Source organism: Pelobates fuscus, chromosome 10 (genome assembly GCF_036172605.1).
Source record: "Pelobates fuscus isolate aPelFus1 chromosome 10, aPelFus1.pri, whole genome shotgun sequence".
NCBI classification, from domain to species: Eukaryota; Metazoa; Chordata; class Amphibia; order Anura; family Pelobatidae; genus Pelobates; species Pelobates fuscus.
The window spans coordinates 110,643,983-110,666,892 of record NC_086326.1 but is presented as its reverse complement, the minus strand read 5'-3'; positions in this window follow the sequence as shown (position 1 = coordinate 110,666,892).

Here is a 22,910-nt window from a genome sequence, read left to right as displayed (position 1 = left end):
GTTCATTTCTTCCAGTTTTATTTTAGACTGTTCAGTAGTTTTAGTGCTATTTCAATGATTATGGTACAATGGCATTGCTGAGAATTATCTGATCCAATAGACTCAGTTACTGTTATTTAGAATTCTCCTCACAATTGAACTGTTAATAAAATTCAATACTAAAATACACTCCTACCAAAAAGGAAGTCAGTTTAAATTTACAAAGAATCAGTGGGGGGAGGGGAGGGGGGGTTGGAATCAGTGGGGATTGTATGAAAAACAAAAGAACAGATAGGTATGTGGGTAGGCGGGTAAAATAGAGCAGGGGGAATGCAAATACTAGCTATACCAGTTTTAGCTTCGGAGGAAGAGTGGGGGAATGGCTACTCTGGCTCTGGAGGATGTATAGGGGGTTGGTAATCGGATGCAAGGGGGGATGGTGTCCAAACTAGGTGAAATTAAGGCCTTAGTGGACAAACAGGTTCTGGCTACCATGGACTCCACTGTACCTCTTAGCACAGCTTGAGCCATTTAGCAGTGTTTCAACAATCTGTACAGAAACTATTCGTATAGCCCTAGCATATTATTTATAACAATGTAAAACTGCTGTATTAAATCTGGATCAAGGATCCACAGGAACAATGGTTACCAGAACAGGCCTTCCTCTGCTACACAGAGTATTTTAATCTTTTGGGGGACAGTGTTACAGCATATTCCTTAGAAAAGTATTTTTTTTTTTTTTACATACAAGACAAAGGACCGTTTGTGAATCAGAAATACCCATGATTTCAACAGAGCGTCTGATTCAAAGCAGTACAAATATACAAACGGTTTTAACAGTCACACCAGTTACCTTAGCAACAGCACCAGTGGCACAGTTGCTAGGCCAAACACACACACACGATAACACGCAGAGAATTCTCATACATACAGTGATATCACGACGGCTTACTCACAAAGATTTACCAAACACTAGATACTTACCTCTATAACTATAAATTGACTCTACAATTATCCGTACCATAAATCAACTTTTAACTAACCGACTATATCACATTAGTGATGTACCGAACAGTTCGCTGGCGAATAGTTCCTGGCGAACATAGCGTGTTCGCGTTCGCCACGGTGGGCGAACACATGCGTGGTTCGATCCGCCCCTATTCGTCATCATTGAGTAAACTTTGACCCTGTGCCTCACGGTCAGCAGACACATTCCAGCAAATTAGCAGCAGACCCTCCCTTCCAGACCCTCCCACCTCCTGTACAGCATCCATTTTAGATTCATTCTGAAGCTGCATTCTTAGATAGAGGAGGGAAAGTGTAGCTGCTGCTCATCTGATAGGGAAATTGATAGCTAGGCTAGGGTATTCAGTGTCCACTACAATCCTGAAGGACTCATCTGATCTCTGCTGTAAGGACAGCACCCCAAAAAGCCCTTTTTAGGGCTAAAACATCAGTCTGCTTTTTTTTTTGTAATTGCAGTTGCCTGCCTGCCAGCTTCTGTGTCAGGCTCACAGTTGATACTGTGCCCACTGCCACCACTCATATCTGGTGTCACAATAGCTTAAGCTTGCATTTAAAAACCCACAATTATTTTTCACTGTAATAGATTGAATAGCAGTTAGTTGTCTGCCAGCTTCTGTGTCAGGCTCACAGTGGATACTGTGCCCACTTGCCCAGTGCCACCACTCATATCTGGTGTCACAATAGCTTAAGCTTGCATTTAAAAACCCACATTTTTTTTCACAGTAATAGATTGAATAGCAGTTAGTTGTCTTCAAGCGTCTGGGTGTCAGGCCTTCAGCGTGTACTCTGTACTCTGCCAACCTCTGCCAGTCCACTTTGCCACTCATATCTGGTGTCACAATAGCGTGCATTTAAAAACAAAAAACGTTTTTCACTGTTATAGATTGAATAGCAGTTAGTTGTCTTCAAGCGGGTGTCAGGCCTTTAGCGTGTACTCTGCCAACCTCTGCAAGTGCACTTTGCCACTCATATCTGGTATGACTATAGCGTGCCTTTAAAAAGAAAAAAGTTTTTCACTGTAAGCTAATAGCAGTCAGTGTCCTTCAAGCTGGTGTGTCAGGCCTTCAGCGTGTACTCTGCCAACCTCTGCCAGTCCACTTTGCCACTCATATCTGGTGTGACAATAGCGTGCCTTTAAAAAGAAAAAAATTTTTTTCACTGTAAGCTAATAGCAGTCAGTGTCCTTCAAGCTGGTGTGTCAGGCCTTCAGCGTGTACTGTGCCAACCTCTGCCAGTCCACTTTGCCACTCATATCTTGTGTGACAAAAGCATGCCTTTAAAAATAAAAAAAGTTTTTCACTGTAAGCTAATAGCAGTCATTGTCCTTCAAGCGAGTGTCAGGCCTTCAGCGTGTACTCTGCCAACCTCTGCCAGTGCACTTTGCCACTCATATCTGGTGTGACAATAGCGTGCCTTTAAAAAGAAAAAAGGTTTTTCACTGTAAGCTAATAGCAGTCAGTGTCCTTAAAGTGGGTGTCAGACCTTGAGCGTGTACTCTGCCAACCTCTGCCAGTCCACTTTGCCACTCATATCTGGTGTCACAATAGCGTGCATTTAAAAACAAAAAACTTTTTTCACTGTTCTAGATTGAATAGCCGTTAGTTGTCTTCAAGCGGGTGTGTCAGGCCTACAGCGTGTACTCTGCCAACCTCTGCCACTGCACAGTGCCACTCATATCTGGTCTCACAGTAGCTTGCACGCATAGTACCACTAATACAAAAAAAAAAATCACAGGCAGATGCAGGCCACCCCGCAGGGGCCATCGTGGTCGTGGTGCTGTGATTCCCTTTGGCCCTAGAATAATGCCCAGTTTTCAGAGGCCACATACCCTGAACTTGAAAAGTTCTGAGGACATAGTTGACTGGCTAACACAGGACACCCAATCTTCTACAGCTTCCGCTCGGAACCTCCTCCAGCTTAGCTTCGGGCACCTCTCAAGATACCACTCACCCGCCTGCCGCCACCACCAACACTAGCACCACAGCCGCTTCACTTGGTATGTCAGAGGAGTTATTCACACATCCGTTTGAAGAAATGAGTGATGCACAACCATTATTGCCAGAGGATGTAGATAACAGGGATATGTCTCAGGCAGGCAGCATTACGCACATGGACGTACGGTGTGATGATGATGATGTTGTACCCGCTGCTGCTTCCTTTGCTGAGTTGTCAGATACAAGTGAAGCGGTTGATGATGACGATGCGTCCATGGATGTCACGCGGGTACCCGCTCGGCAAGAAGAAGAACAGGACGATAGTTCAGATGGGGAGACAGAGAGGAGGTGGAGACGAGTTGGAAGCAGGGGGAGGTCGTCGCAAGGAGCTAGTGGCATAGTCAGACAGCATGCATCGGCACCCGGGGTCAGCCCGACAGCACGCCAATCAACGCATGCTGTGTCCACCACCAGAATGCCGTCATTGCAGAGCTCAGCAGTGTGGCATTTTTTGTGTGTCTGCCTCTGACAACAGCGATGCCATTTGCAACCTGTGCCAAAAGAAACTGAGTCGTGGGAAGTCCAACACCCACCTAGGTACAACTGCTTTGCGTAGGCACATGATTGCACATCACAAACGCCTATGGGATCAACACATGAGTACAAGCAGCACACAAACTCAAAGCCGCCATCCTCCTCCCGGTCCAGTATCTTCAGCCACGTCAACCACTGCTGTCCTCCTTGCCCCCTCTCAATCATCCGCCACTCCGTCTCTCGCCTTGAGCAGTTCCCGCTCATCTGCCCACAGTCAGGTGTCTGTCAAGGACATGTTTGAGCATAAGAAGCCAATGTCAGAAAGTCACCCCCTTGCCCGGCGTCTGACAGCTGGCTTGTCTGTACTATTAGCCCGCCAGCTTTTACCATACAAGCTGGTGGAGTCTGAGGTGTTCAAAAATTTTTTAGCTATTGGGACACCGCAGTGGAAGGTACCCGGCCGAATTTTTTTTTCACAAAAGGCAATCCCCAACCTGTACTCGATTGTGCAAAAGGAAGTAATGGCATGTCTGGCACACAGTGTTGGGGCAAGGGTCCATCTGACCACTGATACCTGGTCTGCAAAGCATGGTCAGGGCAGGTATATCACCTACACTGCGCATTGGGTAAACCTGCTGACGGCTGCCAAGCATGGAATGCGTGGCTCTGCAGAGGAGTTGGTGACACCGCCACGACTTGCAGGCAGGCCTGCTGCCACCTCCTCTACTCCTCCTACTCCATCCTCTTCCATAACCTCCTCGGCTGAGTCCTCTTCTGCTGCTGCGTCTTGCTCCACATCAACGGCACCCCCCAGCTCCCCAGGTACTATTCCACATCCCAGATACGGCAGTGTCACGCCGTCTTGGGTTTGACTTGCTTGAAAGCAGAGAGTCACACCGGACAAGCACTCCTGTCCGCCCTGAACGCACAGGTGGAAAAGTGGCTGACAACGCAGCAAGTGGATATCGGCAAAGTGGTTTGTGACAATGGAAAAAAATTGTTGTCGGCACACAGCGTATAAGGGTGATGTCACAGCACAACGGGAATCTAACAGGGGAAGAGGTGGAAGTCATCCTCCTCCTCCAATGACCACGCCGGCAAGGACAGGACGCCTTAAAGACGTGTTGTTGATGGAGGACATGCGGAGCTTTTTAAGTCCTATGCATCGCCACAGCCCTTCGGGATCCACCCTCAGAGAACGACTCGACCGACAGGTAGCAGACTACCTCGCCTTAACTGCAGATATCGACACTCTGAGGAGCGATGAACCCCTTGACTACTGGGTGTGCAGGCTTGACCTGTGGCCTGAGCTATCCCAATTTGTGATAGAACTTCTGGCCTGCCCCGCTTCAAGTGTCCTGTCAGAAAGGACCTTCAGTGCAGCAGGTGGTATTGTCACTGAGAAGAGAAGTCGCCTAGGTCAAAAAAGTCTAGATTACCTCCCATTTATTAAGATGAATGAGGGATGGATCCCGAAGGGACTGACACTGGGCGATACATTCGACTAAAAAAGGCCTGATGAGATGAGCTGCCTTGGGCTAAAAATGGTCCACACGCTGCTGTATTTTAGCTCTGAATGCCGGTTGACTCGCCACCAACTAGGGTTCAAGCCGCAATGTTTTAGGGTACTTTCTGCCTGGGAAACAAACATCAATTTTTATGGCCGCTGCTACAGCAGCGGCTGCAACAATACCTAATTTTTCAGGCATGTGTACATGCCTAATTTTTCGGCCCTCTGGTGCTGCACTGTGGCTTCAAAAACCAAACCAAAAAAAGGCACATAACAGGGATTAAACTGATAGGAATAGTACTACTTAACACACCACTCCTATCTGGTGGCACATTAGATTGCATGCGCAGTGCCCCAAATTTGAAGTAGGAGGACCGACCATGCATCTTTTTCCATCTCCCGGTTCCTAAAATCGATGCCAAATACACGTCCCCTGATAGGGCGCTAGCTGGTTATTCTCTCTTTCACTTCACTAGGGACACTTTACCGCACTATGAGCACTTAGACACACTCTTTGTCTTGCACACTGTTATTCCTATTCAGCATCTGTTATGGGAAATTGATACCGGAGAAACTGACGGAAGCCAAGCACAGAGAGATGGACACAGGTTTCTTCAGGAAGGAAGAGATTCTTTATTCGGTTCACCGATCGGGACTCAGAGGGACTAATGTCACCAAAATACAGCAAGTTCTGAGCCCCGGACAATAGTGCAGGCTCCTTATATAGGCACATAACTCATCCCATATTAAGCTCCACCCGCACATTCTCTTGACCAATCAATACAAATAAGAATTAACTTCCTGCTTGACCGCATGACTTGTCCAGCACAATGGAGGAGGGGAATACTACATCCTGTATTCTTGCACATGCTCCGTACACTACTGATCGTATCTTGCCTCGTGCAACCAACTGATCGATACGTCAGCATATGCACGTACACATGCCACGTGGTAATCTCGGCCTACTAAATTTATTTTTACCGAGATTCCACCACAAAATCAGGCAGTCATCTAAATGTTTAGATTTATCTTTAGCTTAGAACACCCTTGAAGGTGTTTAAGGAGATTAGGGCTAGTTTAGAGGATTCTTCTTAGCCCTCTCTGAGTCTTTAGAGCCCTTCTACCTATCCAGCATTTCTGGAAACTAGCTAAGAGAAAGGGTGGCTGTGTGTCTGTGATACATTTAACTTTATATCACCTTATTGACACTTTATCACGCCGGTCTCCATACTCTCTGCCTATACCCATCTATTTAGAGGGAATTTCCTTGCCCCTGCCAATATTATATAATAGGTAATAGTATTACCATTATTACACAATTAGGTCTCTGAGGACAGGTGTCAATCCATATCTGCCAAGTGACCCTATGTAGGGGGAACAGTCCCTATTCTGCTCTGTCAGTGTGCATCAGGGTCTCTGAGGACAGGTGTCAATCCATATCTGCCAAGTGACCCTATGTAGGGGGAACAGTCTCTATTCTGCTCTGTGTCAGTGTGTATCAGGGATCCTTAGGATAGGTGTCAATCCATATCTGCCAAGTGACCCTATGTAGGGGGAACAGTCTCTATTCTGCTCTGTGTCAGTGTGTATCAGGGATCCTTAGGATAGGTGTCAATCCATATCTGCCAAGTGACCCTATGTAGGGGGATCAGTCTCTATTCTGCTCTGTGTCAGTGTGTATCAGGGATCCTTAGGATAGGTGTCAATCCATATCTGCCAAGTGACCCTATGTAGGGGGAACAGTCCCTATTCTGCTCTGTGTCAGTGTGTATCAGTGATCCTTAGGATAGGTGTCAATCCATATCTGCCAAGTGACCCTATGTAGGGGGAACAGTCTCTATTCTGCTCTGTGTCAGTGTGTATCAGGGATCCTTAGGATAGGTGTCAATCCATATCTGCCAAGTGACCCTATGTAGGGGGATCAGTCTCTATTCTGCTCTGTGTCAGTGTGTATCAGGGATCCTTAGGATAGGTGTCAATCCATATCTACCAAGTGACCCTATGTAGGGGGAACAGTCTCTATTCTGCTCTGTGTCAGTGTGTATCAGGGATCCTTAGGATAGGTGTCAATCCATATCTGCCAAGTGACCCTATGTAGGGGGATCAGTCTCTATTCTGCTCTGTGTCAGTGTGTATCAGGGATCCTTAGGATAGGTGTCAATCCATATCTGCCAAGTGACCCTATGTAGGGGGAACAGTCCCTATTCTGCTCTGTGTCAGTGTGTATCAGTGATCCTTAGGATAGGTGTCAATCCATATCTGCCAAGTGACCCTATGTAGGGGGAACAGTCTCTATTCTGCTCTGTGTCAGTGTGTATCAGGGATCCTTAGGATAGGTGTCAATCCATATCTGCCAAGTGACCCTATGTAGGGGGATTAGTCTCTATTCTGCTCTGTGTCAGTGTGTATCAGGGATCCTTAGGATAGGTGTCAATCCATATCTGCCAAGTGACCCTATGTAGGGTCACTTGGCAGATATGATCAGTCCCTATTCTGCTCTGTGTCAGTGTGTATCAGGGATCCTTAGGATAGGTGTCAATCCATATCTGCCAAGTGACCCTATGTAGGGGGAACAGTCTCTATTCTGCTCTGTGTCAGAGTGTATCATGGTCTCTGAGGACAGGTGTCAATCCATATCTCCCAAGTGACCCTATGTAGGGGGAACAGTCTCTATTCTGCTCTGTGTCAGTGTGTATCATGGTCTCTGAGGACAGGTGTCAATCCATATCTGCCAAGTGACCCTATGTAGGGGGACAGTCCCTATTCTGCTCTGTGTCAGTGTGTATCAATCCATATGTCAAGGTGTCAATCCATATTCATTGTGATTTAAGAATGTTGGGTGATTTCTGCCCTTTATGGATTAAAACCAGACTCAGCATCAACTGTGTAATTTTGCATGGTAGTTTTGCCATGGATCCCCCTCCGGCATGCCACAGTCCAGGTGTTAGTCCCCTTGAAACAACTTTTCCATCACTTTTGTGGCCAGAAAGAGTCCCTGTGGGTTTTAAAATTCGCCTGACCATTGAAGTCAATGGCGGTTCGCCCGATTCGCCGTTCGTGAACTGAAAATTTTGTGTTTGCGACATCACTAACTATGAGTTTTATTGTTGTGGAGTTCTGTGATAAACTTGTACACAACAAATAGTACTGTGAGATTTTTGTTGTTGCGATGGAGCTCAGTGATACATGGATAAATAGAGCATTACTTTGAGTGAAGACGCTTTACGCACGATGCCTAAAGCCAGCCCTGGCTTTGATGATGCCCAAAGAAAGCCATAAAAATCATCCAGGGTTGCTGTATCTCTCCTGCAGGACTTGCTGGCATTTTGGTTCTGAACTGCCATTATGGTTGGGATCAGTCAGTTATACAAATGGTATAGTTTCTACCTGTAATGGCACAAGTAAATACATTTCTTTTTTTGCGATCTAAGCAGGGTCTAACCAAAGAGCACGTTACTGAGTTTATCCAAGCTTTCTTTAGTTCTTATATTCTTTGTTTTTATTGCAATGCATCTTTTTAGATATGTATGTATGCATGTGTTAATTGGGGTTATATCTACTAAATAGTATTTTTTTAATTAGAATTTTAACTGTGGAGTGGTCCTTTAAGCTACATTACTACTTCTGTATAACTTACGGTATGTCCTGTGTTTAACCCTTTATTGTCCCCCATATACATACAATAATACATGCACTCACATACAAACATGGACATGCAAAGTTGAAACATAAATAATTACACAATTATACACACACACACACACGGAGATGCACACAAATATACTTTATGTGTATTGCATGTGATGGAATCTTCAATTTTGCAGTTTTTTTTTTGTTCTATTGGATATGAAAGGAGCAGTTTTATTATGCAATGTACAGTCTGTGGACTTGCATACAATGCAATGTTTAAGTTTATAAACTGATATGAAGTGGTCTGGTGCCAGGCCCCCAGGTTTTAACCCTTTAGATGTAAACATAACAGTTTCAGAGAAACTGCTATGCTTACATTGCAGGGTTAATCCAACCTCTAGTGGCTGTCTTCCTGTCTTCGCTGGATGCGAAATTCTTTTGGCGTTTTAACCCCTTCAGCGCCAAGGAAGGGGGACCCTGAGGGGGGGGGGTCCTAAGGATGCTATGATGTCAGGAAAATGAGTTTATTTTCCTGACACTATAGTGATCCTTTAACCCCTTCAGGACGCAGGACGGTTCAGGACCGTCCTCTGCATTTTTGCGTTGCCGACCGAGGACGGTCCTGAACCGTCCTAACGGAAAACGGGCGGCAGGAGCGATCGGCGAAAACTTCCGCCGAAATCACGTTGTTACTATCTGCCTGGCATCCCAGGCAGATAGAAACAGCCAATTGCGGCATGTGAGCGATCCGCGATCGCTCACAATTGGCTGGTGTCAAAGTGGGTGTTACAAACTCTCACTTTGACACTGATCTCTGCCTCTCTCCCCTCTGTAGCGTTTTGTGAGGCGAGAGAGACAGAGATCGTGATATATTGTTGCAGCAGTTGTTCCAGAGTTGTCAAAAGTATCTGTAGTGAAAAAAAAAATCCCTTTTTAACCCCTTCCCTGCCAGATCTGTTACAGACAGTGCATTGATACTGTCTGTATTTTTTTTTTGCCCTTAAGGGTTAACTTTATTTTAAAGATCTGTGTCTTAGATTGTCTTAGACTGTCTTAGACTGTCTTAGACTGTCGTAGTCTGTCGTAGTCTGTCGTAGTCTGTCGTAGTCTGTCGTAGTCAGTCAGTTTCCTTCCCCCAAATCTCCATTAGATTTTTGTAACAGGAGTTAGTTTAGGGATTACTGTTTTAGTCTGTTTTAGTCTGTTTTAGTCTGTTTTAGTGTTAAAAATAAAATAAATATATATATATATATAAAAATATATATATATAAAAAAAATTGTGTTTAGTATTTTGTTAGTTTAGTCTGTTAGTGTGAAACATGCAGCGCATGTACAGCTTGGAGGAGGCATATGCCTTCTTTGCGTCAGACTCTGACGCCACTGACACTGCGTCCGATTTTGACCCAGGTCAGTTTAGCAGCACATCTAGTGACATGTCGTCATCAGTGTGTGAGCCAGCTGCTAAAAGAAGCTGTGCTCCCCCTGCTACGCCAAATGTGGAGGAGGACTGGGTACCTCCACAGTCAGCTGAGCCGAACATCCCCCCTTTTAGTGCCAATGCAGGCATTAATGTGAATGTGGTTGACTTCTCCCCTACACAATATATGGAGCTATTTTTAGGGGATACCATCTGGGAGGAGATTGTTTCCCAGACTAATTTATACGCTAGTCAATTTATTGAGAAAAATCCAGGTAGCTATACAGTCAGGGAGCATGCTTGGCACCCCACAGATGTCCCTGAACTTAAAAAATTCTGGGCGCTTACCATGCTCATGGGGATAATAAAGAAGCCATCAATCCGCTCCTACTGGAGCAACAACCCAATTTGTTCGACTCCTATATTCTCCCAAACAATGCCTAGACCAAGATATGAGCTGCTGCTGAGATACTTACATTTCAACGACAACACGCTCTGTCACCCCAGAGATCACCCCCAATATGATAGGCTTCATAAAATTCGCCCTCTGGTAGACCATCTTCAGAACAGATTTTCTGAAGTTTATACCCCCCAACAAAATTTATCTATTGATGAGTCCCTAATGAAATATAAAGGGAGATTAGGGTTCAAACAGTATATCCCCTCAAAGCGGTCTAGGTATGGCATTAAAGTATACAAACTGTGCGAGAGCGAAAGTGGCTACACATTTGCCTTTCGTATATATGAGGGGAAAGATGCTCAACTGAACCCTCCTGGCTGTCCTGACTCTCTGGGGACAAGTGGGAAACTGGTTTGGGACCTACTGTTCCCCTTGTTCAATAAGGGTTACCACCTTTATGTGGACAACTTTTACAGCAGTGTCCACTTGTTTAAAATTCTTTATAGTTTGCAGACACTGGCCTGCGGCACTGTAAGAAGAAATGCCAAGGATTTCCCAAGACCGCTCATAGAGGCCAAATTAAAAAAAGGTGAATGCAAATTCCTGCGCAAAGCTGAACTGCTTGCGCTAAAATTTAAGGACAGGAAGGATGTGCACATGCTGACAACCATACATATCGAAGGCATGTCAGACGTCACGGTCCGAGGCAGGGTGCAGACAAAACCGGTTTGCATCCGGGCTTATAACAGGCACATGGGGGGTGTTGATTTGGCTGATCAGCTAATGCAGCCTTATCTTATCTTAAGAAAGACAAAAGCCTGGTATAAAAAGGTGGCTATTTACCTGTTGCAAGTAGCAACACATAATTCATTTTTACTCTTTAAAAAAATGAATCCAGGAAGAACCACCTTTCTCCAATTTCAGCTCAAGCTGATTTCCACAATAATTTATGGAGATGGTCAAGTACCAACAACGGTGCAAGAGGAGCCCAGACATTTTATTTTTAAGATACCGCCAACACCAAAAAAAAGAAATCCCCAGAAACGTTGCCGGGTCTGTTATAAAAAAGGGAAAAGGACAGACACCCCTTTTCACTGTCCCGATTGCCCTACAAAACCTGGACTGTGTATCGGAGCATGTTTTAAGGTCTACCACACAGAAAATACATTTTTATAATACTTGTTCCTGATTTTTTTATTTTTTTTATTTTGAAAGTGCCAAATTTCTGTTAGTCAGTATCCTTCCCCCAAATCTCCAGTTAGATTATTTTTGCAGGAGTTAGTTTACAGATTGCTGCTAACGGAAGTTTTAGTCTCATTTAGTTTGTTTTTATCAGTTTTAGGTATAAGAGTTACCACCTTTATGTGGACAACTTTTATAGCATTGTCAGTTTGTTTCAAACTCTTTAGGGTTTCTAGATACTGGCCTGTGGCATTGTGAGAAGATATGCCAAGGATTTTCCCAGACCTTTTATAGAGGCCAAAAAAAAAAAAGTGAATGTAAAGGTCTGCACAAAGCTAAAGTGCTTGCAATAAAATTTAAGGACAGGAAGGATGTTAATATACTAACCACCATCCATGACGAAAGCATGTCAGACGTCACTGTCCGAGGCAGAGTACAGACCAAACCTGTTTGCATCAGGGCTTATAAAATGCACATGGGGGTGTTTATTTGGCTGATTAGCTGACGCAGCCATATCTTATCTTAAGAAAGACAAAAACCTGGTATAAAAAGGTGGCTATCTACCTGATGCAAGTAGCGACACATAATTCATTTTTACTCTTTAAAAAAATAAATCCAGAAAAAAACACCTTTCTCCAATTTCAGTTCAAGCTGATTTCCACAATAATTTATGGAGATGGTTGGAGAAGTTTCAACAACGGTGCCAGAGGAGTCCAGACATTTTATTTTTAAGATACCGCCAACTGCAAAAACCACAAATCCCCTGAAATGTTGCTGGGTCTGTTATAAAAAAGGGAAAACGACAGACACCCCTTTGCACTGTTTGTTTTTCTTTTGAAAGCAGCACATTATAGTTAGTCAGTTTCCTTCCCCCAAATCTCCACTTAGATTCTTTTTGCAGGAGTTAGTTTAGAGAATGCTGCTAAAGGTGCATTTGATACCTGCACATTTGGTTAAAAAAGTTTTATGGTAGTAACATATAACTGGCTGGCCAAAACCAGATGACGTGTGCATAAAAAGCAGAATTCAAAAATTACCACCATGCACGTTCTCTGAAATTTGTTTAGCACAATGGTTGGGGGAAGGATGTGAAAACACCTCATATACAATACCCTGGAATGTCTACTTTATAAAAATATTAACTTTCATGATGTTAACATTAACTGGGGGATGCAAAAATATGCCAAACTGAAGATAGGCCAAGCATACCTATATATGAAGTTGAAAAACTGATATGTACAAGTCTCGATTGTGGCCTTTTAGCCCCCAAACAACCCAGCAAACCTATGCATGGGTGATATCACTGTACTCAGGAGATGTTGCTGAACACATATTGGGGTGTTGTTTGGCAGTGATACATAACAGGACCTGTTAATTCATGCCTAAAGTACAATGTATGGGTTAAAAAACACGAAGAAAATTACTACCCAAAGGTTTGCCAAAGGCTGGTGGTAGAATTATTGCATGAAAAGTATTAAACTACCACCATTCAAAATACCCTGAGTTGTCTACTTTTCAAAAATATATGGTTTGATGGGGGTAAAATAAATTGGCCCAAATAGGACAGGGGCGCCGGTTTACTACATGTCAAAATTCCAAGTTGGAAAATGGATATGCGCACCTGCCAGATTGGGCCTTTTAGCCCCCAAACAATCTGACAAGCCTATGCATGGGTGGTATCACTGTACTCAGGAGATGTTGCTGAACACATATTGGCGTGTTGTTTGGCAGTGACACATAACACGATCTGTTAATTCATGCCTAAAGTACAATGTGTGTGAAAAAAACACACAAAAAAGGACTACCTAAATGTTTGAAAAGGTCTGGTGGTAGAATTAGTGCATGGAAAGTGTTAAAAAACCACCATTTGAAATACCCTAGGGTGTCTACTTTCCAAAAATATATGGTTTGGTGGGGGTAAAATACATTGGCCGGCTTTACAAATGTCCCAAATAGGACATGTGCGCAGGTTGACTACATGTCAAAATTCCAAGTTGATAAATGGATATGCGCACCTGCCAGATTGGGCCTTTTAGCCCCCAAACAATCTGACAAGCCTATTCATGGGTGGTATCACTGTACTCAGGAGATGTTGCTGAACACATATTGGCGTGTTGTTTGGCAGTGACACATAACACGATCTGTTAATTCATGCCTAAAGTACAATGTGTGTGAAAAAAAACACACAAAAAAGGACTACCTAAATGTTTGACAAAGTCTGGTGGTAGAATTAGTGCATGGAAAGTGTTAAAAAACCACCATTTGAAATACCCTAGGGTGTCTACTTTCCAAAAATATATGGTTTGGTGGGGGTAAAATACATTGGCCGGCTTTACAAATGTCACAAATAGGCCATGTGCGCAGGTTCACTACATGTCAAAATTCCAAGTTGGAAAATGGATATGCGCACCTACCAAATTGGGCCTTTTAGCCCCCAAACAACTCAACAAGCCTATGCATGGGTGGTATCGCTGTACTCACGAGATGTTGCTGAACATATATTAGTGTGTTTTTTGGCAGCAAGACATAACAGGATCTGTAAGTTTATACCTGAATTGCAATGTATGTGAAAAAAATAAATAAATAAATACCTATGTGAAGTTTGGCATAGACTTGTGGTAAAATGGATGCATAGAAAGTGTCAAAATATACTTAGATAAATACCCTGGGTTGTCTACTTTAAAAAATATATATACATGTGGAGTGTTTTCCAGAGATTTATGACAGATAATAGTGTTACAATGTCACGAGTGATACATTTTTAAAATGTATGTTTTGAAACCGCCATATCCTACTTGTACCTATAGCCCTATAACTTGCAAAAAAAAGCAAAAAATCATGTAAACACTGGGTATTTTTAAACTCAGGACAACATTTTGAATCTATTTAGCAGTTTTTTTTTCATTCGCTTTTGTAGATGAGTAAAAGATTTTCCAAGTAAAAGTCAAAAAACACGTTTTTTTTTCAATTTTTTATCATATTTTTTCATTTTTTTAAAATTAAATTACATGAGATTATATAAATAATGGTATGTAAAGAAAGCCCCTTTTGTCCTGAAAAAAACAATATATAATTTGTATGGGAACAGTAAATGAGTGAGCGGAAAATTACAGCTAAACACAAACACCACAAAAGTGTCAAAAAGATGCCTGTCGCAAATGTACAACATCGCAAAAAAAGTCCAGTCCTTAAGGGGTTAAAGAGGGCAGATAAATCACAAAATTTCCCTAAGAATATTTATAGTATAAAATATATTTTTTTACATAGTTTTTTGCTCGTCTGTTTTGTTTAACAACTCCCTTATGCTTTCTCATTGTGGCGTTTTCACTGTGACTCAGCAGGAAACAATCTATATAAACCACATGTTACAAGGATACCTAAAAACAAATCCTGTGTGTGGCAACACTCAAAACCTAAGAGAATTCATTCACACGACTCTTAACCCCTTAAGGACACATGACATGTCATGATTCCCTTTTATTCCAGAAGTTTGGTCCTTAAGGGGTTAAAAAAGAAAGATTGCTATAATACCAATGCAGGTCTGAGTGGAGGGCGAGAAGGGATAGAATTCTGTCTAACGTTTTTCCAATACCTGCAGGTTTGTCTGTAGTAACAAAACCTGTTTTTGTCACGTCAACATACTGCACGTTATGGTGTAATTCAACAATATTATTATTTAAGTTACAACATATTCCACAATAACATATGGTAGGTGGACTGAAGAAAATCAATAAATGCAACCAGAGAGGTTTGACTTTCAGGGGTGAGAGCTTGTGACTGTTCAGCAAAGCACTTTTGGTATGTTCGATAAGGGTATTGACCAATTTACAAAATGTAGTTTGACTAGCATCAAAGATATTTCATACATTTTAATATATATTTTTTTATTGATATTCACTTTAATTACTTTTTTTTGCAGTCGTGACTAACTACACAGATGTACTAATTTAGTAATAGATGTTCACCTTTTTTTTTTTTTTATAGTTTCAAGGGACACTTCAGGTACCTGTCAGACCTTCCGGCATTCGCTAACCGTGGACTTCCGGGTTCTCGGAGCGCGGCCACTCCCCCTCCTATGACGTGGTCGTTCCCAGGGTTCATAGAGAGTCCGCGTCAACACCACAGTGCTGGATCAACTCGAAAGCTCCCGCGAACTTCAAACTGAATATTTACTTCTACTGTGTATCGGACCCGGACTGTTTAATCATTTACCCTCCTTCTCCTCTCCTACGACCTCGGACTGTTTTTGGATATTCTCTTGCCTGCTGCAACCTCGATTCTCTGTGGAAACTCCATCACCAATTTGGATTATCACTCCTTCATAAGTTAAGTAAACCAGATTGGCTCAACTTAATATACAACCATCCTAAATCTAAGTGGTTCGCTATCTGCTCCACATCAACTCATAATCTTGTTTCCAACACCTACTTATTAATTATCTGCATCCTAATTTGGAACTTCTCGCTGGTTGTGTTAAATTTACCTTATCCTAAAACAACTTCAAACACCACTGCTGGTTATAACCTGCCAGGAATTAAAGAGACAGTTCAATTTGATTATCTTTTTTATTTAAAGTAATAAACATTATCAACCTCAGAAATCTGCAGTTGTTTCCATCTTATCAACAATTGAGCGTTACAGATTGATCCAGCCTAATTAATGGATACAGCAGATCTCACTTCTGAAATCACCAGATTAAACCAAAGGGTGGATACTCTCACTCAAGGCATGCAAGATCTACAGATCACCAATGAAAGAATCCTTACTTATGTAAGGGACTTGCAAACCCATACTCCTCACACAGTTACACACTCGGCTAGTGACCCTGCTGTCTCCAACCCCGAAAAATTCTCTGGAGACAGGTCCCAATACCGAGAGTTCATCAATTCCTGCAAGTTGTTGATTGCATTAAAACCCCGATCATATCCCACAGAAAGATCTAAAGTTTGTTCTGTTATTTCATTTTTGAGAGGTGAACCCATGGCCTGGGCTCATTCCTTTCTTGAGAATGATGATCCCATATTGGATTCTCTGGATGAATTCTTTGAAGCCATGTCTCTCCTTTACGAAGACCCAAACAAACAAGCGACTGCCGATTTAACCATTAGAACTCTGCAGCAAAGAAACCGGCCTGTTGAAGATTACATTGCTGAATTCAAACGATGGGCACCTGAAACTCAGTGGAATGACATAACTCTACGTAACCAGTTCCGTATTGGGTTATCTGAAGCCGTCAAAGATGAGCTCTCCAGAACTGAACTACCTACTACACTAAATACACTTATTCAACTGTCAATCAGTATCGACAGAAGACTTAGGGAAAGAAAAGCTGAGAAATCACTCACTAGCTCTCTATGGAAAAAACCCTTCACCTCTTCAAAGGCACCGGAGAAACCTATAACTCCCGCTGAACCTATGGAAATAGGGGTTGTGAGAAGTCCTCTTACTCCAGAAGAGAGAACCAGAAGAAGACAACTGAACCTCTGCATGTACTGTGCTTCGCAAGAACATGTGGTCCCAGACTGTCCCCTATTGAAACGTCCAAGAGGCGGTAAGCATGGTTCTACCACGACTATAATGAGTGTACTTCCTTCTAAACCAACCTCTCATTTCTCCTCTGTCTCTCTCATATTACAGTGGGACAAAGAAAGAATTACGACTAAGGCCATTATTGATTCCGGTGCTAATGGGGTGTTCCTGGACTCATCCTTTGTTACAAAAAATAAAATTCCTTGTGTTCAAAAACGTAATTCCGTCTCTGTCAGAGTTATTGATGGCTCCTTAATCTCCTCGGGGCCCATTCGCCTTGAAACTGTCCCTTTAAGGACTACTACTAATTATGTCCATTCTGAATTTCTTGTTTTTGATGTCATAAATTCTCCTCTTTATCCTATAATATTAGGGATAGACTGGTTACGGACTCACAACCCACTTATTACCTGGGCTCCTTTCTCTCTCACGTTTAACTCTGCATATTGCCAGAAAACATGTCTACAACACATCCCCATTTTGCATGTTACTAGGGAATCCACTATACCTTCCAGCTATTCGGAGTTCGCTGATGTGTTCAGTAAAAAGGAAGCAGAGACACTTCCTCCTCATCGACCCTATGATTGTCCGATTGACCTTGTTCCTGGTGCTCCTATCCCTTTTGGACATATTTATCCCCTCTCTGAATCAGAGCTAAAAACCCTCAAGGAATACCTAGATGAAAACCTCCGGAAGGGGTTCATTAGACCTTCCTGTTCACCAGCCGCTTCCAGCATGTTTTTTGTGAGAAACAAGGACCAGACTATACGCCCCATCATCGATTACAGGTCTTTAAATAAAATAACTATTAAGAATCGTTACCCTCTTCCCCTGATCAATGAGTTGATTGAAAGATTAAGAACAGCTACCATCTACACTAAACTTGACCTTCGTGGGGCATATAACCTTGTTAGAATCAAGGCCAATGATGAATGGAAAACGGCGTTCAGAACCCGATATGGTCTTTACGAATATCTTGTCATGCCCTTCGGGCTATGTAACGCCCCTGCAACCTTTCAGCATTTCATCAACGATATCTTCCGAGATCTCCTAGACGTTTGTGTTATCATTTACTTAGATGATATTCTCATCTACTCCAACAACCTTGAAGAACACAGAAAACACGTGAGATGGGTATTATCCAGATTAAGAACACACAAATTATACGCAAAACCAGAAAAATGTATATTTGAAGTCAATGAAATCACTTTTTTGGGATATGTTATCTCCCCTCATTCAATAAGTATGGATACCTCCAAAATAGATTGCATTGTCAACTGGTCTACTCCTACTAATACTAAAGACTTACAACGTTTTTTGGGATTTGCCAACTTCTATAGGAAGTTCATTAAAAATTACTCTAAGGTTGCTCATCCCCTCAACCTGCTCAATAGCAGTAAACGGTCCTTTGCTTGGAACGAAGAGGCTCAAGCAGCCTTTGATGAATTAAAACGGAGATTCACAAGTGCTCCCATTCTTCAACTACCTAATCCTGCTTTTCTCTACGTCATGGAAACGGATGCTTCTGATACAGCTATCGGGGCTGTCCTCTCTCAACACCAAACGCCTCAAGATCCTCTCCATCCAGTAGCTTTTTTTTCACGATCTTTGTCTCCTGCTGAACGAAATTATCCTGTAGGAGAAAAAGAATTATTAAGTATTAAAGCTGCATTCGAAAACTGGCGTCACATACTTGAAGACACACGCACTCCTGTAATTGTTTATACCGACCACAGGAACCTTGAATATCTTCATTCCAACAAAACACTCTCTGCCAGACAAGTACGCTGGAATCTTTTCTTTTCCCGTTTCAATTTTCAAATCATCTACAGACCTGGATCCAGAAATAAAAAGGCAGATGCGCTGTCCAGAATTCACCAAGATCTTCCTGTAAACGAAACTCAAACTCCTAAAATCATAGGTATTATTTCGTCATTGACTGATGATATTAAACATCTTAAAGAAGAAGATCTTGAACTTCCCAAACAAGACAATCTATCAAAAAAGGACGGGTTGTACTACTTCAAAGACAGGTTATACATTCCTCCCTTGCTTAGGAATAAAATACTCTCCTTGATTCATGATTCCCCTCTTGCTGGTCATCCTGGTACAAGAAAAACACTGGAGCTGTCTAAAAGATATTACTGGTGGCCTCGCCAGGACAGAACCATAGAATCTTATGTCAAAAACTGCCCAACCTGTCTGAGATCAAAATCTGACCATCATCCACCATTCGGTCAATTACTGAGCCTACCTGTTCCAGAAAGACCTTGGCAGTCCATCTCAATGGATTTCTTGGTAGAACTCCCTCCTTCGCAACATCATACCACCATTCTGGTGGTGGTAGACCGTTTCACCAAGATGTCCCATTTTATTCCTTTAAAGAAATTACCCTCTTCATCTGAACTTGCAAAAGTATTCATCAACAACATCATGAAACTCCATGGTCTTCCTGAAGAAATCATATCAGACAGAGGAACACAGTTCACCTCCAAATTCTGGAATGAGATGTGTTCCTCCCTCAACATTCAACGTAAATTGTCTTCAGCCTATCATCCTCAAACCAACGGACAAACAGAGAGAGTTAACCAATGTCTTGAACAATACTTGCGGTGTTATTGCTCTCATTTACAAGATGATTGGATCACGTGGTTACCAATGGCAGAGTTCTCATACAACAACTCGGTACACACTAGTAGCAAAATGACTCCATTTTTCTCAAATTTTGGATTCCATCCTTCTTCATTCCCCGATCAAGGACTTCCTTCTTCTAATCCATACGTCTCCAACCATAACTCGTTCATGTCTGCCCTCTTCCTCAGGTTACGTGATAACCTTAAAAATGCATCATCTGCTCAGAAAAAGTTTTTCGATACTGGTAGACGACCTTCCCCTACTTACAAGGTTGGTGATCTAGTATGGCTCTCTTCAAAAAACATTGTTACCAACCGTCCCTCAAAGAAACTAAGTTCACTCTTCCTTGGCCCTTTTCGTATATTGTCACTCATCAACGAAAACGTGGTTAGATTGAAACTTCCTCCTACCATGAAACTGCATCCAGTCTTCCATGTGTCGTTGCTTAAACCACACCACTCCGACCCTTTCATGAGGGATGTTCATACCACTCCTGATCCCATTCTGGTACAAGGTGAAGAGGAATACGAGGTTCAGAGGATTCTCGACTCACGAATCCATCGTGGTTCCTTACAATATCTTGTCCGGTGGAAGGGCTACGGAGTTGACGAAGACTCATGGGTGTCGTCCTCCGCGGTGCATGCTCGTCGACTTATCAACGCGTACCATGCTCGCTACCCATCCAGACCTCGTTGACAGCATCCGGTGGCTGCTTCTTATGAGGGGGGTTCTGTCAGACCTTCCGGCATTCGCTAACCGTGGACTTCCGGGTTCTCGGAGCGCGGCCACTCCCCCTCCTATGACGTGGTCGTTCCCAGGGTTCATAGAGAGTCCGCGTCAACACCACAGTGCTGGATCAACTCGAAAGCTCCCGCGAACTTCAAACTGAATATTTACTTCTACTGTGTATCGGACCCGGACTGTTTAATCATTTACCCTCCTTCTCCTCTCCTACGACCTCGGACTGTTTTTGGATATTCTCTTGCCTGCTGCAACCTCGATTCTCTGTGGAAACTCCATCACCAATTTGGATTATCACTCCTTCATAAGTTAAGTAAACCAGATTGGCTCAACTTAATATACAACCATCCTAAATCTAAGTGGTTCGCTATCTGCTCCACATCAACTCATAATCTTGTTTCCAACACCTACTTATTAATTATCTGCATCCTAATTTGGAACTTCTCGCTGGTTGTGTTAAATTTACCTTATCCTAAAACAACTTCAAACACCACTGCTGGTTATAACCTGCCAGGAATTAAAGAGACAGTTCAATTTGATTATCTTTTTTATTTAAAGTAATAAACATTATCAACCTCAGAAATCTGCAGTTGTTTCCATCTTATCAACAATTGAGCGTTACAGTACCATAACTTTATTGTAAAGATAGATCTCCTTTTCACTCTATTTTCTTATTGGGGAGCTATTCAGCCATTCTGCAAATGTTCCAATGCTTCTTGATTGAAGCCTCAGACAGTGAGTACAAGTAAAGAGTTTATTAAGAGTTTTACCCTTTCAGGTAAACAGGCACTTGTTATATGATAACTGATGTAATTCGGTCTGGTGAGAGTATTCCAGATGGCAAATTTTTCCTGACTGAGTATACACATAGTACAGGTTTTTGTATTACATTATGGGAAAAACATACAGCTAGAAGATATAGTGCAACTAACCCTGCTCTAGTTTTACCCTTTATCTTTGAGTATTACACCTTTCTTCAAAACATACCTCCCAACATTGCTCAGCTCTAAATTGGAGGTGGAGTGCTGGGGACATGTCCAGATATGCCTTAACCCTGTTACGATTGCCTCCGGGCTAGCAGGAGGTTGGATCATTTGGATGTCCTGGTTCCCGAACACAAAGAGTCGAACGGAGCTGCAATCGGTAGAGACCTGTAAGTGTAGAATCTCCCACTAGCTATAGCTCAGCTAGGATACCCTTTCCCCACAAAACGAGTCGAGGCTGCGATTTGAGGGTCAAAATAAGAACTGGCTTTACTGACACAGTACAGCGTTATTTATGCAAACATTCTCGGTCCAGGGACAACCTGGCATGTCGGGACAAAACATACAATCAGCCAATGACAATATACTGTATCCTTTGAAATAAGTCCCCGCCCTTCTTGGGGATAATGAATCCAACGGCTGGAATGCCTCGATTATCCCCAAGGGCCCAAAATCCCACGTGGAATAGATATAGGAGAAAACAGTATAAAATATACAATTATAACATTTCACCAGGAATCCCTCACATTCCACCCATCATTAGGTAGCTCGGTTCCGAGCGCATCATCTATGCGAATAGCGCTCAGACCTCACGAATGGTACGTCCAGTCTCTTGCATACAAAGTCTTTCGTATGCTTTTAGTCCCGAACACGAGGTGGCGGCCATGTTTTAAGCGATGACAATAGGCAGCGGTACCTCGGCATGATCTTATGGAACTCTCCACGGCCAGACTGATATACGAACCCCCGCTCTCTGCCTGGAAGTTATTACCGTTCTGGGTACGAATCGGAGACCGCCCGGGAGGGGTACTTAGCCTGTGGTTAACCACAACATTCCATCTCAATTAGCTTGTGGTTAACCGCAAACCGCAACTCCCTGGGTGATCAAGTGGCGGCACACGTCTCCAGCTGGGTGGTCGGCTGTTCGGTACTTCCAGAGGTGACCGGGGTTAAGTGACGACACACGCCGAGAACTGGGGGGTCCGTCGTTAGTTTGCCGAACTTCGGTATAAATCCTTTCGTGTGTTTTGTAGTTTTCCAGCAAAATGTCAATAGTAGCAGCGATGAAACAGTAATGTAACAAACCCCTTAAGGACACATGACATGTGTGACATGTCGTGATTCCCTTTTATTCCAGAAGTTTGGTCCTTAAGGGGTTGAGGGTGACCTGCCCATTGTGGGCATTGCTAATGACACCACTAGCAATGCCCACAATGGGCCGGCCACCCTTAAAATGAAAAATCTCATACAAAAGAGATGTGGCGACCTGAAAAAAAAAGTCAGCCTGGCTTGCCCCCAGCTATCAGGATCATACAGGGAACACTGCGGAGGTGCTACCTGCATGGTCCTAATGCCAACTGCACAGCATAAGGGAGTCTAATGATGCCCTGCGCTGTGCTTCTTGGGGACA